General features: G+C 40.7%; 1 long non-coding RNA gene across 1 annotated transcript in view; it reads left to right on the forward strand.

The window, feature by feature from the left end:
• Window positions 1–12,543: 12,543 nt before the first annotated feature.
• The window catches only part of LOC311267110, a 182,987-nt gene continuing 177,763 nt past the window's right edge, over window positions 12,544–17,767 (forward strand). Inside the window, exon 1 of the long non-coding RNA XR_014623792.1 lies at window positions 12,544–12,992. This is a non-coding gene — a long non-coding RNA (uncharacterized lncRNA). The remainder of the gene's footprint in view (window positions 12,993–17,767) is intronic.

Raw genomic sequence — 17,767 nt, forward strand, 5'->3', positions numbered from 1 at the left:
CTTCAACCCTCATTAACATACCAATAGCGAGTAGACAGCTAAAGCTAGTTTGTCAAAGGTATTTTAATTACCAATTAGAAACTTGGCTGCCTGTGCACGGGCTCAATATCTTCTTCAGTCTCCCTCTCGCTTTCTCATGCTACACCCACACACACATACACACTCACAACTAGGTGTATAGCTCAAAGCGCAAGGTCCCCTGGTGCCGTGGCCTTGATAAACAATGTCCCATTCAGTTCCATATGAATAATTAAGGGTCGAGCGTTGAGAAGAGGGGACGCTTGTTTATTCAGAGAGAATAGCCTTGTCGAGGCTGTATACAGAGATGCCAGAGGAGCTTATGGCCCGGCGTGACATTATCTAAATGGCAAACTTACAAAAGACGAATAAACACACTAAAATCTTCTTCAGGTGCTCCTCATAGCATTCATAAATGATACAGGAAGTGGATAAATAGTGTGGTAAATATGAAATATTGATGTGGATTTGGCAGACGAGGCATGTGATGTCCTTATTAGAAGTGTTCCTGCGTGTGTGTGTGGGGGGGTGTCATTAGAGTTAAAAACCAATGGATTTTTTTTGTTTAAAGGTGAATCCTGGTGACAAAGAGATCAACGCATTTGATAAATTATTCCCCCCAACACGAGATCATAAAAAGGCTTTACTGTAAATTAAAGGGATAAAAGTTGAAGCTTTGCAGCTGTGGATGTCAACCTGGCAGGTTCCATAAGGTTTGTGACTATGAGTTATAATTTGCATCTGCTCTGCTGGCCTTTTTTGTGCCTTTTAAATATGTAATGAAGAATGTATCTTTGTGTCTTTGTTCTCTTCTCCCTCATACTCTTTGACTTGATCCATCAGCTTTTACTGAACGCATAGCTAACTTCAGCCCGCGGACGTGATAAGGAAAAGTGCAGATCTGCAGAATTCCCACAGTTTGGGCACGTCAGGAGTGATACATGCAATAACGCACATTCAGAGGAAATTAATCTGCTTTGAAACAATGTCAATATGATGCATGATGGGGTTTCAATGGGTTCCATGTGAAATACAAGCTGTATGTTTCTTGCTGAATTTTGACTGCAGTACTTACAGCTCGCAGAGTGTATTTTTCCGTTTTTTGCTAGAAAAGTTGATGTAAATAAACACAGACAACACACTTACGAGCTTGTTTAGGCTAAATCTCATTAATGTCTATAGGCACAGACATGACTGCTGCTTAGCTTGTCACTTAGCAGAGCAGTTCCAAATGTACAGCTCTGAGCCTGAGGGGTTACGGCTCACACACCGTGAAACTCAAGAGAAAATAATCAAGGAGGCCAGCGCTGCACTAGGGATGGTTAACATTGGCTTATGAAGTCCATTCCATGCAGTGTATTCCTCTGTCGGATGAACGGTTAGTCTTAAACAAGAGTTCAGCTCTCCTTGTTATTTTATTAGTGCTATATGCAAGCAGCTGTAAGGAGAGTAATAAAGACAGATGTGAGTGCACAGCAGAAGCCGGTAGTCAAACCCCACAGTCAGGGTGTATGGTATTGGCAACGCCGAGCAGCAGACAGCTGAGCCACAGGGGAACTCTGCGAGACGCGTACAAAGTCTTTGATGGATAGCTGCTGAAACAATAATAAGTCATATGAAAATCATTAAAGCCAGACTCCAAATGCCACAGCATGAGGCTTCACTTGATTACTCTAGAATTTGGCTCTCAGGTATTAACAAAGCAGCAAAATCAACTTGACACCGTGATATCTATTTACAGAAGTGTTATCATTATGGGAGACATATTTCAAGCGGTGGTGATAATATCATTATTTGTGGTGTTCTTTAAGTGGTTTGTTAATATTTAACTCTGGTGTTCAGATTGAATATTTAGATATTATTCACTGGCTCATGCACGTTTGGCCTAAACTAACAGTCCCAGCCCTGCAGGGGACAGCATCAGAGCTTTGGTCCTGTGCATTGCATGTTTTGCACTGTGCAATCTCACCTGTGGCAGATTGCCAGTGCTCTAAGTGCTAAGACTTAATTTGATTGGCAAAAATTGAAATCAGTCCAGTAGGGCTGCACTTGCATCTAAATTTGTTATTCTAATTTCAGAGCAGTTTTAGAAATTACTAATCTGCATCTGTATAGGGCAGGGGTGCCCCGACTAGAAGGCCAAAACTGAAATTTAGCAGTGGGCGACATGCCAAAAGCAAACACCTATTGTATTGTAAAGATACAAAATGGTAAGTTCCTGTGAGTGACTGATGATAGTATCACATTTCCCACAGTGCTCATATAATGTGAAATAATAATAATAATTATGGCTCCCACACCAACCAAGTCCATTTCCTTCGTATTTCACTTAAGTACGTATCTGAGGTGCTTGTACTTTCCATTTTGTGCAACCTTTTGCTTCTACTCCACTGGATCTCAGAGACATATACTGTACTTTTATTTGTCTGACTACTTTAGGCACTAGTTATGGTTCAGTTTACCATTTTTTATACTTTCCCTTTTGTGAAAATGATGTAAACGTGGTGATTTTGAATGTGAACGTGTGTGATAAACTGGAGGATAAAGAGTTCCATTGTGTCTTGAGGAAATTCTCCTCCTTCTTAAGCTAAACAAACAGTTTAAAAACCCTCTTGGATTAGCTGGAAAATGCATCGTGACGAAGATAACAGGGCTGTTTTTCAGAGCTCATGAAAAATAGACTTTTTAGAGATACATGGTTCTGAGATGATACAAACATATGATGTTCTTATAGAATATGATGCATTCAACTACCCAACAGTATATAAAGTAGTTAAAATGAGCTCAACCTTAAACATCTACAGCTGTTAGCATACACATGAATGCACCACTAACATCTATACAACATCATAGGAAGTGTTTGACTGCACAATGAGTACTTTCCATTCTTTATGCACATTTTTCTGAATGTATCTTCATACTGAAGCAAGATCTTATATAAGGACTTTAACATGTAGTGTTGTATTTTCACAGTGAGGTATGAGCACTTTTACTGAAGGGAACGATCTGAATTCTTCTTCCACGTCTGGACAAAAAAGCCAGCCGTGTCTCATGAGAAAAACAAAACAAAACAAAACAACAAACAAAAAAATCTCAGTGTTAGATGCAAAAAAATCCTTAAAAAATACATAAAAAAAACGATTTGTCCCTTGGCCCATGGCCCAACTTTTCACCAAATTTAATTGGAATCTGTAGACAAGTGTTTTGGGTTTCATGCCAGCGAATGAAGAGACAAACAGGACCAAAACACAGCAGAGCAAAGGTGAAAATGCCTTCTTTTTCCCATCAAAATAAAAAGGGGATGCATTTTCAGTCACATTCTAGTTAGGAATGTGGAACTGATTAAAATACACAACTCTGCCAAAATGATTTTCCTGTACAAACAACTTAGTAATACTACAAATTCACCTGTAACCTTTTGCAAATAAACTAATAATTGAAACTCTTGTGTCAATCGGCTAACTGTTACATGTACATAAAATGCATTTTACCTGTAATATTTACTCAATCAAGTAATTTGACCAATTTCGCAGTATAGTACACTCGACTGTTAAAATGGCCAACACCAATATTTTCCATGATTCGTGCAACCTTAAAATTTCATCACATCATATCATCATATCATCATTATAACAATATCACAAGTAAAAACTGTTTTACAAAGCAAATTTACCATTTATTTGGAGTCGTTATTCTGGCCACGTGATAAATTTAATTTATTCACTCTCTTTGAGCTCCGTTTTTGGTCCCTACCAGCTCTTTGGCTGCTAAAAGCTCCGCTATGTTCACCAGCTAGTCACTTACTGTGTCTGCCTGCTGTTAGGTAGTGTAAAGTGGGTTTATCGAGTGTGTTATTGAAAACACGCATCTGCTGCACCTGAAAATGGCACTATGAAAGCAGTGAAAGTAAACCCTAACTATCTGGATAGCTAAACAATGAGCTAAAACTGCGGCAAATTTGGGTCCTGATTCTCTATAAGTGCAACCTGTATATTGCTGGACAAATCTAACCAGGTATGACTGATATAAAAATGGAATAAAAAAGAACAAGGTTTCCTGATAACTATAAATAACTGATCACAATATGACTTCTACCTGATCCCACATCTTAAAGGACAGTACGAGCTCAGCAACATGCCACAGCACAACACTGTTTTTAAAATACACTTGGGACATCCTCCTGTTGGTATGTGCCTTACTGTGGCAGATATGTGACTATCAGGATTATACTGCTCCAGCCCTCTGGCCTAGGACACACATCACACTACACAGCATAAAAAACCAGACAGGGTTACACACACACACACACACACGCACACACACACACGCACACATCAATCTGTATCTTCCCATCCATCTCACTACAGTGTAATCGGCCTTATTTGACCTGAGCTGAGGGGGGTCAACAGGGTGGACAGATGTTTCACGATAATGGTTTATGTGTGTGAGTGTGTGTGTGTCAGGGGATAATGCTAGCTGGCTGGTTTAAGACCTTCTCCTACCATGTTTTTCTTCTTTTTTTTCTCTCTCTTATTCAAGTCTTCCTCCATGGCCCCAGGTCACATCAGTTGCAATTAATCCATCCTTCCTCACCGCTGATCCACTGATCTTACATTAAGGAGATGGCTTTATTTCACGGTGTGTGTGTGTGTGAGTGTGTGAGTGTGTGTGTTTGTGTGTGACGCAAGATAGTACTTAACCCTGATCTCAATCTCTAGGAGCAGCAGGGGGTTCGAGGGGTTACCCTCTAACAACGTGCGCACACAGGTTTGTGCACTCACTCCTGCACATACCCATTTATGAAATACATCCGATAATGCTAAGATCCTATAGGAGGTTCAACCAATTTCCGGCTATCCCATTGCCCATAAAAAATCCCAAAGCCAATAACTCCCCCGAGGCTCATAACTCACTCTTAATCGTCTTGTACTTCTCTTGGGTCTAACATCGCTGCGGTTCACAATATGCCTGTCTGGATCTCAAATCTCCAACCTTTCCCTGAGTCTCATATCCTCGCTCATCCCCTCTTCTTGGCCCCTATTAGAAGAGGACATCCCGAGCCTCTCCGTTTTTCAGCACTCCTCTCGGTGGTATTGGAGGACGAGGGCAGAGAAACCAAGAGTTTGATGAACCTCAAAGCGAAAAAAAACTTAAGGAATCTGGCGACACACTTCTGACTCTCAGCCCCCCGGATGTCCTATATAATGAGTGTTTTAATGAGTGCCCAGCCTGTTTTTAGCCGTGTTTGTTAATTAATCAGTATGCATGCCGTGCCAGCAGATGGCAGTAAGGATAAGGTGCCTCTGGGGAAACAGCTAATAGGGTAATGGGAAGGGGAGGAGGAAGAATGACAAAACAGTCCCCAGATTGCAGACAGGTGACCTCTGTCACAATATGGCAGTCAGGGCGTTGTAGTATATGCTGCCAAACTTGCATGGTCATGAAAGGGCAGGATTTGCATGTGTGCGCCCGTGTAATACAGACCCAAGCACATGTACGCAAACACAGGTCAGAAATACACACATACATGGTGTACACACAGATACCACACACCAAGTACTGTATTGGGAACTTTTACTCCTGCTCTACCCCAGTGGGACCCTTGACTGTACTGGTTTCCAGGGCAGGGTGAGGGGAGGGGGCTATTATTGCTGCTGTGGGGCCCCATCACACAGATGGACGGGGCCCAGCGCATATGCTGACAGAACATTATACGTCTCTCTCCACTTCCCCGTGTAGAGCCCCACCCGAGTGCACAGGGGCCCCGAGCGGAATATTAATGATCCCAATTCAATTTGTAGGAGCCCAAGCTACTTCCTGGATGAGCAGTGTCGACACTTCTGTGTAATGGATGACGAGCATGCAGGGATTGTGTGTTGTTGACCTAATAATGAGCTAGGAGTAGAAAATAAATGCTTGGTTATCTATAACTGTAGCTCTTCGTGCATTTTCTCCCCTTTTTAAAATCTGTGCTAAAAGAAGGAAGGACTGCCACCGCTGTTTGACATTTTATTTTAGTAGGTCGGCGCTGCTGTGTAGTGCATTGCTTGTGGGATATAGAAAAGCCTTGCACTCTGGGTCTCACACAAAACCTCACACCTTCACCTGCCTCCCTGGCTTTTGAATATCACCAGCTGCCAGAAATCGAGCAACCTTAAAAAGTAATACCAAAGCATTGTGCCTCACACTGAACCTGGATTAACAGGGTTTTTTTTTTTTTTTTGCCACCCGAGCACAGCAGAAACAAGCTGCGAACAAAACATTGACATATTATCACCTCATGAAGTTGAATATGGCAAACTTGTTAGAAAAACCTGACAAAGCAGATTCAGTATGTGGCAACATTTTGCATTAATTTCGAGTTGTGTTTGTGTCTACCTGATGAAAGTACTCCAATATTTATCTTGAGTGCATTTTCTTTTTAATAATTTGTGAATTTGACCTCACAAAATGATAGTCTGTCACCATTTGGGTGGTTATACAAGAGGTTTTCTGCAGGAAAAGCCTTCAGGAAATCCGGTGATATTAAGATGGACAAAGGCTATTTTCACAGCAGGTGATGATGGATGAATGAATCTTTCATATGACTTCCATTCGGAAAGGTTTTTTTTTCTTTTTAGACTAAATTAATCTATTATTTTCCAGTATTTAATAGTTATAAATGAAGTGACGAAACACTGAATATGAGCCGATGAGAACGTGCGTCAATCGGACATTTGCTGTGAAGCCAAAACATATTGATTACCCTCTGCTGGCTGCAGTACAAGTCATAAACCCTGCAACATTTATGTTAGCAGATGGTACATGGACCGAACTAAAAACTCAGAGTACACGTCGAAAAAAGATGCATGTTCAAGTGCTCTGACAAGTTTTGGTTTTAATTTGTTGTGTGATGCTATGTAAAAGGGTCAAAAACGTCATGATTGACAGCTGAGCACTGCTCGCCATTGAGTGGGCGGGCATGTGTCTCCACTGACTGATCATTTTTGTACAAGGGGGAGGAAGTGGAGACGTGTCATCCATCCTTATATGTCAATAGTCCCCACCAACTCCTGAAGGAGACATTTGGCTTTTAAGCTGCTAAATGCTCCACTGTGGTCCTCGACACTTGTATAAACATTACATGCAGTGTTAGACATTGCACATTGTAGATACTGCCTGAAGAGTTAGGCATGACAGTGTGTATCAATTTAAATAATATTATTGTCTCCATTCATTTCTTGTTTTTGGAAGCCACATGTAGAGTTTTCCATGGATGAATATTCAAAATACTGAAAGGGACAATATATTCCAAAGTATGGTACGATTTGAGGTCTCGATCATAACATTAGGTTAAAACTCTCAGGCACAAATACATACCATGTTTTCAGATTCTGTTTCTTGCCCTTGTTGCCCGATCATTGCTTTGTTTTCTATACCTGCTACCTACACCTGGGACAGGTTGCCTGTCTACACACGTCCAGCCTTTGTTCTGAACCAGCCGAGAACAGATGAAACACCAGGTGGAGAAGGGCAGGAGGTGACACAGACTTCTATCATTGCTGTGATAAAATAAAAAAAAGTGAATATGCTGCAGAGGATTTTGTACTGTAACACTTTCGGAGCAGTTTTTTAGATCGTATTAATACTTTTTTAATGGAACACAGTTCCATTTTCATTATGCACTTGTTTCTTTTATTATTGTTTGTTTTAATGGCCCTTTACTTTCTTTATTGCTGTTTTACTACATCTTTCCTCATATATCATGTGCACCTTGAAGCACTGGGATGTTTTTCAAAAGATATGCTAAATTTTACTCAGTATAGACTCATAAACGAGAAAAGAAAAAAGAAACTGGTTTCGTATTGGAAGCATATAATAACCATATGAGAGATCTTTATGGACACACTAAAATATGTATGTGTATTAAATACCTGATAGGTTTCACCATACAGCACATCATTAAGCATCCAGCTTAGGCACATTATTGTTCAGACTGTATAATGACTGTATAATGTGCTGTATAATGTTGGTGAGTGCTTAGCCTGAAATAACATTTTTCAAATTATACTTCTACACACAGTGGTGTCCTTATGTTTCACTGCTCTCTCTCTCTCTCTCGCTCGCTCACTGTGCTCGTGACTCGACTTGTGACGCTCTCTGGCTTAGCGCTCATATTTAAGCCGGCATTTTAGCCGACTGCCTTTCAAAAGCCCAACTGGAGGGCTGAAAAGCGTCTCGCCCTCTTTTTTGTTTGGCTCAGTAGGAATTGGGGCACTTCTCGGCATGGCGGTGGCTCACACAAAGGCGGAAAATAAAGGGTTACCTCTCATGGTGATGACCGGGGAGCAGTTTAGGGAAATGCTTCTGATCATAATTTGTGGGTTTAAGTAAGAAAAAAAGGGGGTATTTAAAATCCTCCTAGACGCAGCCTTAGCGTCACACTTGAATTGACACATCCAGCATTAATACTTTTAAGTGTGGCCTGTTGCATCACAGTTGAGGATAAATACACCACAGGAACGATTTCTTTATACAATCCACGTTGCCATAAATAAGCAGAACAAGTATAAATACATTTAGAGGACAAAGATTATCTGGGATGTAGATTGTCATGTTATCCCGAATTACAGACAGAAAGCTGAGGGAGGGGGAGGGGGAGGGTAGATAACATTTAGCTTATCCCCATTGTGGAATCTTAGTCTTGGCTAGCCAGCCGGCTCCACTTAATGACAGTTCAGGCTTGGTGTTTCCATGACGACCAATACTTGATTGCTTGCCCTAATCTTCTTTAATGTGGCTTAATACTGTTTGTATCTCTCTACATTTGTGCTTCAGTCTCTCTCTCTCTCTCAGTCAGTCAGTCCTCTCCGTGCTGCAGTGCCGGATGAAGGATGTGATGCAACGTCACAGGACTCGCAGGAAAGGGGGCATTTCCTGCTCGACTTTTGACATTAAGATGGCTTCCAAACATTTAAATGCGCTTTCGGTGTCCTAGTTAAAACCCGCACACGTGACGCCGGTAAAACTATTTCCTGGCAGCGGTACATTTCTTCATAGAGGTTCGAAATAACCAGGAAAAAAAATAAAAATGGTAAATTGCCCTTTTTCCTCCTCCTCCATCTTTCTCACGCTCCACCCACGGCCCATCTCCCTCCCTCCCCTGGTGTCTTGCTCTAGCTTCTTCTGTCTGCCCAGACTTCACAGCTTCTTTGAGACTCCTGCAGTTCTGTGCTTACTCCTGTTTTTATCCATGTCCACACAGAAACTAACAGGCCCTCATTGTACATGGATAAAACCTTCAAATGGACAGTATGTCGTTAGCGGTTATAGGTGACTTGGAAAAAGTTGGACAAAACTTCCCGCTCCTTAGGACAGGACGAAAGCGTACCAAATATAGAACATAGTTTGTTGAGATCACATTGCAGCATGTAATATCTCAGATGTTTGGCAATACAGACAGCAGCACCTAAAGGCATAATTAAAATGAAATTGAGCCTGCCAATCTTTGTAAGGACCTCAAGGTATGAATGCTGAGATATTAAATCAATACTTATATCTCTGAAAACACCCATCCAATCTCACAGACACCCTCTAGAACTGATGGATATGTAGTTTTCATGCAAATCAATATCTTACCTTATTTAGTATACCATACGGAAAAAGAAATCACAGTGGCATAATATCCAAACGAGGCTGCATAACCAAATCCATCATACATACACAACTAAGCAAGCCAATACATAATCAGTACAAGAGGTGTCTTCCGCTGCAAATACCTCCGTCGGTTTGTTCATTTGGATGTGGATGGCAGCCACATTAGTCATATTTTTGAAGCTACTCAAATTCAAAGGTTTTTCACACTGTGATAAATTAGCCTCCTTCATGCTGAGGAGGTCTTAGCTTGTTGGATGTGAAAAATGTTCAGTCCACCCACCAGACGTTGATGTAAGGGAGTGAACGTATGGACACGCTGCCCTTACATCATAATAAGCTTTGACCTCTCTAAGTAATTGCAGAAGAAAAAGAAGATTTGGTTCATTGGCTTATGTAGATGAGACAATATAGACATACAATATATCTTTAAATGTTAGGTATAAGAAAAGCACTAAGCCTTTTCAGTGAGACATGAATTTCCTAAAGCCTACCACTGGCATATTGATAAAAACATATTCTTTGGCTCTATAGAAACCATACGAGTATCAGCATTTTTGCACATGGTTTATTCATCATCATCATCATCAGTTATTTTTTTGTATGATCTGTGCCGAAGGTCAACTTTTTAGAGCTTTAATCCAAAGCTCTGAGGGGGACAGCTACATGGGGCATATGAACAAGACAACATAATTAGGCAGACATAGAGAGACAGACATGCACATGCACAAACCTACAGTATGTTTCATTCACACATCAACATTATATTACATTATATATAGTAAAGATTGTACTTGAGATGAGATTTTGTGCCTCTATATGCCCCTTACACTGGATAACAGAACCATCAGTTTTTAAAGATTAGGGATTTAACAAAACATAGAAATATCCAGTCGGCGAATTGTTTATTTTTACCAGGGGGGACGCCTCATAATGACCCACTACCACCCACCCGTCAGAGAATATGATGAATCCAAATAGAAACTGACATCATGGTGGGGTTCAGAGAAAAATAATCTAAACACAAAGAGGTCAAGCTAGAGAAAATTTCCTCAAGCAAACGTCTAGAACATCATCATTTCCAGCACGCGCTATGCTTCAGTGCCATATAAAATAGTTTATTGCCTGTGCCCTCAGTTCAGATTTGAGTGGGTATGTTTGCTCAAAACACACTCTGTGCTGTCTGTTAGTGGCGCTTCACCTTGCTGCTTATAATTATCACCACGGTCTCAGATATGAGACGTACTGATTTTGAACTGCCTGTGTGAAAAATGAAAGAGCCCTCTTTTGATTAAAAGTTCTGTTTGTATTGTCTTTTCTCTCACATCTCATCAGTTAGTGTATGTGTCTCTCTCCAATCATAACGCTTAAGACAATACATATTTGAGTGGCTGAGTAGTGTGACATGAGTGATTTAACAATGCATGCAATTGGTCTGTGAGTTTTCTGGGCCGCCAGTGCCTTAAAGGCTAGCAAAGCTGTGCCAGTTAACATAGGAACACTCTGTCAAATGTAATAATTCTCTATGATTCATCAGTTATAGATTTGGGTCTGGATAGGATGGCGTCTGGGTCTGGACCATGACAGTGGTCTGCCTATGTTTGAGCTCAGGGGGATGGAAAGTGATGGCAGGTTTACAAATGCTAATGCTATGGTCATTACGCTCCTGCAGGTTCTCTGAGCCCTGTAATATTTAATGAATTCAGACAGGTCGCTGTCGCTTGTTTTTTACTATGTTGAACATTGACCTGTGATGAAACAGGAAGCAGGAAGTGAAAGGTTTGTTTGCTGTTTTCATGTCTGCCAGTCATGCAGATATGTTTTTGTGTGTATATGCCTTTGTGGTGATTTGTATTTTGTATAAAAACGTGCATTGCCATGTTAGTTTGCTGTTGGCATAATGGCGCTAGCATTAGCACCTTAGCCCACTAGCATTTGCATGATAGTTCGTTAGCATGTTTGCTTGGTAGCTAGCTAGCTCTAGCATGGCCTGTTCATTTGATCTGATACCATGTGGACTGATTTGATTATTAAGATTGTATAATTTGTGTAACCATTAAACATTTAGTTTTGATCATGGGGATACTTTTATTCATTACTGATGCAATTTTATTTTTGTTTATTGCAGTTTTAACTCGTCGTGTTGAATAAAGTTAAAGGTGCTATATGTAAGAATTGGCTACCTTTTGAGGGAGCAGCATATTATCACAATAATCCATAACTGCTGCTAACTGTAGCTGCCATTTGCTAGTGACGTGGCTCAGTTAGACATGCAGCTAGTGCCCCCATTAGCTGAGTCTGCCTGGACCGGGAGCTCGGAGCACCATTGGAGCGTTGGTGTTGTTTCCTACTGGACAATCACTTCCTGAGGTACAAAGTCGTTAGGGGCTACCTGGTTAGCATGCTAACTTCATTCAATATTTCTACAACACAATACATAGATGTCTATGACTTTTAAGTTTTCATTGGTGTAACCAGGTCAATATTACCCTACATTGTAATAAAAATGTTGAGATAAAAGTAGGTGACTTTGTTAAAAAACATACAGGAAAGGTTAAATGTTACATCAGGATAAAAATGTTCAAATGGTTTAAAAGTACATTATAAAAAAGGTTAAAAAGCTATTTCGTGGATGATTAAAAGGGTACGATGTAATAACTACATTTAAAAAGATGCAGAGGCATTGTTATAATATTGTGTTTTATTTTGAAGAGTTCATGGTTGTAAAAGGAAGTGGTGTTTGTGAACAAGAGTAATTCTGATCATTCATTGGTTGAGATGGTTGATGGACAGGTGGATAGTAACAGGAAGTGAGAGTCTGAGCTAAGTTTTTGTGGCTTGTCGGTTAACAAATCCCGACGGAGAAAAAGACCGTGAAGAGTTTATACAACAGGTGTGTTGTATTGTTGATGTCTCAGACTCTCTACTTGTGAGTCCGTGTCAAGATACTCGTGCTACATGATTCTGTGAGCAGCTAAAGATATTTCTACTGGAAGTGTGTCCTACAGTTGTTCACAGGTGTGCATTATCTTCACGTGTTTGTTAGCTCGTTAGCATACCGAGTGTATGTTGTTAGCATTCATTAGCAAAGTGAATGGACTCTTAGCCACTGTTTAGCTAACCCAGCCAACGACAAAAGCTTTAGTTCATCGTTTCTGGCGTGGAAAGAGGATTTATCAGGGACTGCTTTGAGCTGACACCACAGTATCAACTTAACGCTCAGCGTTCACTACACCTGCTGGAGAAGACGACGCTGTCACTGGGAACTTGTGTGCCATCTTGTTCACCAGAGACCGAGAGACTGGTTAAAGATGCAGACTGGATTATAACACTGGAATAAGGTACCACACTTTTATTTAGCTAATTTGAGTGAACCGGCCATAAGTTTTGGGCCGCACGGCTCCCAAGCTTCACATCAGGCATATATATGTATTTTATGTTATTATATGCCGGTTTAGGTGTGTTGTGAATGAGTGTGGGCACTGTGCATTTGAATTAACTTGAATTTGGTGACATTGTGTGTTCCAATTGAAAGGAAATATTGCTGGGACATCTGAAGTTGTTGAGAGGTGTTAAATATTATTTCATTTGTTATTTGAAACTTTGAAAACTAAATAAGAAGTTCATTATTTTTTAAAATGAATTTCAGTCTGGTGATTTATTATTATTTTGTTTAAGGAGACCTAAGACAATTTAAAGAGTGTATTAGCACAAGAGAAATATAAATACATTATATTAATATTCATATTTAGTAGGTAAGTTAAGTGATTTAAAGAACTCAGGGCCCTTCCCTGAATAAATGAGGGATTTTCTGGGCTGTCTGTTAATAATTTTCGTCAGTTTCTCAATGTTTTAAACTAAAATTCTTCCATAAGTCACCTTTAATGTTGGAGGACAACTTTCATGTGTCATCGATGGAAGAGTTAGCTGTCTGCAATAGAAATGGCTAACGAGGGGGATGACATGCATTCTTTGTCTATGCCAGCAAAGAATTAAAATAGTAGGTTGGAAGTCCATCATGCAATGAGAAGATATGTAGATCCCTATTCTATAGACCACAATTTGATGTTAGTCATGACCACCAATGCCAGAATATTACATACAAGGAGATTTTGAAGATGTTATCTCTCAGCCTGACATCACTACCAGCATGTAGACTGTAGAGGATGATGGACAGTGATAATTGTACCATTTCTGAGGTGGACTGTATATTACCCGCCTGTCATTATTCAGCTTGATTAAACATTGTAGATAACATTGCATGCGGCTAAGATTAAGCGGAGACTGAGCTAGATGGAGGGAGTATTTTGAAACTAGGCTATTGTACTAGACAATAGTGTGTAAGTTAGAGGAGGAAAATGTTGATGAAATGAATGAAAATGAGAGTGAAATGAAGCAAAGGCTATGTTTGGCATGGAGATTTCATATTTACATCGTGCAGGTAAATAAATACTGCGTGCAGAATACAGAGATCTGCCTTTGTTTACATGACATTTATCAAAGGAAGTAGCTGTCATGTCGGACTGATGTGTGGCGATTGGCTACACATCAGAGCATTTCCGTGGAGGGAAAGGAGGCTTTTATAACAAGTCTGGCTGGATTCTGTTTGACGTATTGTGCATGTAGTAGGTGACCCACATCATGGATATCAATGTATAGCAACAAGCACAAAGACAGAAATGCAGTGCATGCGAAAGAGTAGTCAGATGGGTGTTTTTTGCACAACACACACACACACACACACACACACACACACACACACACACACATTGACACACACATTCAGGATGCACCCCCTTCCTACATACGCACACGCGCACACACACACACACACACACACACTGCAGCTGTGAGGCTGGCAGAAGTGTTAGCCCAGCTGGCAATGTGTGCATCTCAATGGCATACCAGGGTTCTGTTGAAATTATAGATGTGCCAACAGATGTTTGGCAGAGATGTTATGGCTGTGTGACACTGTCGGTATGTTTACTTGTGTGCATATGCGTGTTCCAGCGCGCACTTGTACGCACACTTGCATTCGCTGGTTGGATTTTCCAAATGTTGTGTTTGTGTTGTTCTTTGCTGTATGTGTGTGTGTGTGTGTGTGTGTTTGTGTGTGTATAATTTGTGTTCATCTCTCCGTGGGTTTGAGAGATAGTGCAAGTATGCGTGTGTGTTTAGCCCATGGAGATGAATTAGAGGAATTAAGAATTTATGTGAGTGGTTGAACATGAGCAGCCGCCAGTGGTTCTTTTTGCAATATTGATACCGCATTGTAACAGGAAGCAAGTGAAGCCTTCGGCAGAATAAAATAGAAGAGGGAATAAAATAAAGATAAAAAAGGAGAAGGTGATTAGGACGGGGTGAAAAAAAAAAAGCTGAGGCGGTGGAAAAGAGGTGAGAGAGTTTGACAGAAGGATTGAAGAGAATGAAAATGGAGGGAGTGAAGTGGCACAGGGGAGCGCAGAGGTGGAATCATAATGCAGAAGGAATTAGAGAGACAGGTTATATCATTTTATTGTGCTTTTCTTTTTTTCTGAGAGAGTAAAAGGGTAGCAAAAAGGATGAGGTTGAATCTGGATGCGGGAGACGTAGATAAAGACTGAGTCATGTCAGGCGTACAGGGAGGGAGTCACTGAAATGCCACGAGACAGCAGAGGAGAGAGAAGAAGAAGTAAAAGCAGGAACTGAGAGACCCTAACCGCTGCTTCCCATGGGGCAAATCTAATGGCGGCATCAGCAACTGCACGCCGCTTTTTAACTCGTAATTATTAAAACCTTTCCTCAGAACAGTCATTATAGTACCAGACCACCCACTGGCCTCTCTCCTTATAATCAAACTGGCAGCACACTTTTCACCTCGCTGCTGTCATTCACTTCCAGCACGCGCTGACAAAAATGACAGGAACAGCAAAGCACACAGGGAGAGAGGGGTGGAGAGAAGTGCCAAGGAAAAAAAGGAAAGACTTGATGGAAGATGTGAGAGTGAAAAAAAAAGGAGGAGGGGGTGAAAGGGAAGGCTGGAGAGAGCATACAGGGGGAGGTGGTTGGGAAAGGGAAGGAAGGATCGGAAACAACACGAGTGTGAAGGAAGACGAGAGAGCGAAGGAGGAGACGCAACATCTGCAAGGGGAAGCTGAGCAAGTGAACGCTGCTGCGGGAGTTTAAATGAGGTTTACGACACTTTGGAACAAGTCGGAGCGTTGAACAGCAGAGGGCTGCAAAGGAAGTGAAAGAGAAAGGGTGAGAATGAGCGAGCCTGACAAAGAATGAGAGGGAGAGTGGACGAGAGGAGCCAAAGGAGATAGACACTATTGCCATAATTAAAGCTGAGGATGAGGTCACTGCCGGGGACATGGTGCGACTTTAATAGCCCAGAGATTTGGCCGCCATCCCATCGGCCCTTTAACTCTGCATTAAGCTGATTACCCCCACATTTAACCAAAAATCACCGCCCACACTCGCCACTCGCCTAATATCACTTTAACTAAAACATTTTTCGGGGTGGGGTGGAGGCTCGAGGGCAGGAGAGAAACAGAGAGAAAGGGAGCAAAGGGCATAGCTTGAAATCCATTTCATTTGTGTGTTTTTACCACATAGTCAAAGCCGGCGTTTTTTTGAGTAATAGTCTGCTATTGTGTTGCTATTGTTGTTATTTGTTTTTTTTCAGAGCGCCACAAGTGGACCGCTTATATTCTACATTTACTGAGCCACACATTGTTTCCTGGGATGACTTGTTGAACCTCTCTGTGGAAGGGTTAGGTGCACGAGGGTTTAATACCAGTAATTGCAGCTTTTGGTGAATGACTCATTGTTTTAATGCGGCTGTGGTTAACATCACAATCATCAAAATCATTCTCCTTGTGCAGATGAGTGCAGCTCAAAAATGCGCACAGACACACAATGCTCATTGTCGCTCTCATGCCCATCACATCCAGCGGCCCAGGAAAGAACTTTTCACCCCAATCATCTTTATTAATCGCAGCGATTAGGGAATTGAAGTCGTTCTAGCCCTGCAATTTCTAAACAACACATGAAATCCACAGTTCAGACATTACAGGATGTATTTAGAAATGTAGGAGGACTTAAAAAAAAATCACAGAAACAGGAACAAAAGCAAATTACACCATCCTTTCACACCAAACCCCGTATCACAAAGATGATATTTAAGCAGCACACAGGTCATTTATTTCCTTAACTAGGAACTAACTGAGCTTAACTTTAAATGCTGTTACTCTCTGTAGAATTGTCAACAAATGTGTAAAAGGAAAGTGTTGCTAGTTCAATACATTTCTACATTTTAGGTTTTATTAAAGCAACATTATGTAGAAATGGCATTTTTGTGCGATTTGGCGCCCCCAACAGTTTTGAGTGCCTGCAACAATTTGTCAGGTGCTAACTACAGAGAAAACTCATAACGTCATAACAATGTTTTGTGTTGAAAACTTGTATCTGAAAGCAAATTGAAGTTACATAATGCAGAAACAAGTGATAGAGGCTGAGACAGGCACCATTCACCCTGTTACAAGACACTGTGTCATCAACATGATTTTGAAGCTGTTATTTTAAGGTGAAAAAGTGAAATAATGTTGCTTTAAGCGTAAATGAATTAAATGGTGATTTTTAAAACTTGTTTCTAATATAAATGCCAGTGATTTAAATACTACTTCGATACTTCGATACTTCGATATTGAGCTAGCACAGATATGTCGGTATTGGCATATATGTTGTCCAATATGAGCCAATGTGAGATTGATTGTGAATGATTGTTGAAATTCATTTATTGAATTTCTAAACGAAGTTTGCTGTTAAGTGCACTGATGTCATTTAGACGATAAACAAAGTTTGAATGATAAATACACTGTAAAGCTGTAAATATCCTGCCCTTATAAATGTTTTTGAAGTGTTTGATAACCACATTTGTGGGATTGTTGCAAAAATTGTGTGTATACCGTCCAATATGTAGACATCAGTAAAAAGATCAAGCATCGGTCAGGCTCCACTGTGATCCTCTGGTCACTCTTTCACTCATCCACCTTTTCCATAACAAATGATGAAATGATGAGCAACTATTTTGGTGATCATATCATTGCTTAAAATCAAAATCCTTTTCATGATC

Source organism: Pagrus pagrus (assembly GCF_965226575.1).
Source record: "Pagrus pagrus genome assembly, chromosome: 2".
NCBI classification, from domain to species: Eukaryota; Metazoa; Chordata; class Actinopteri; order Spariformes; family Sparidae; genus Pagrus; species Pagrus pagrus.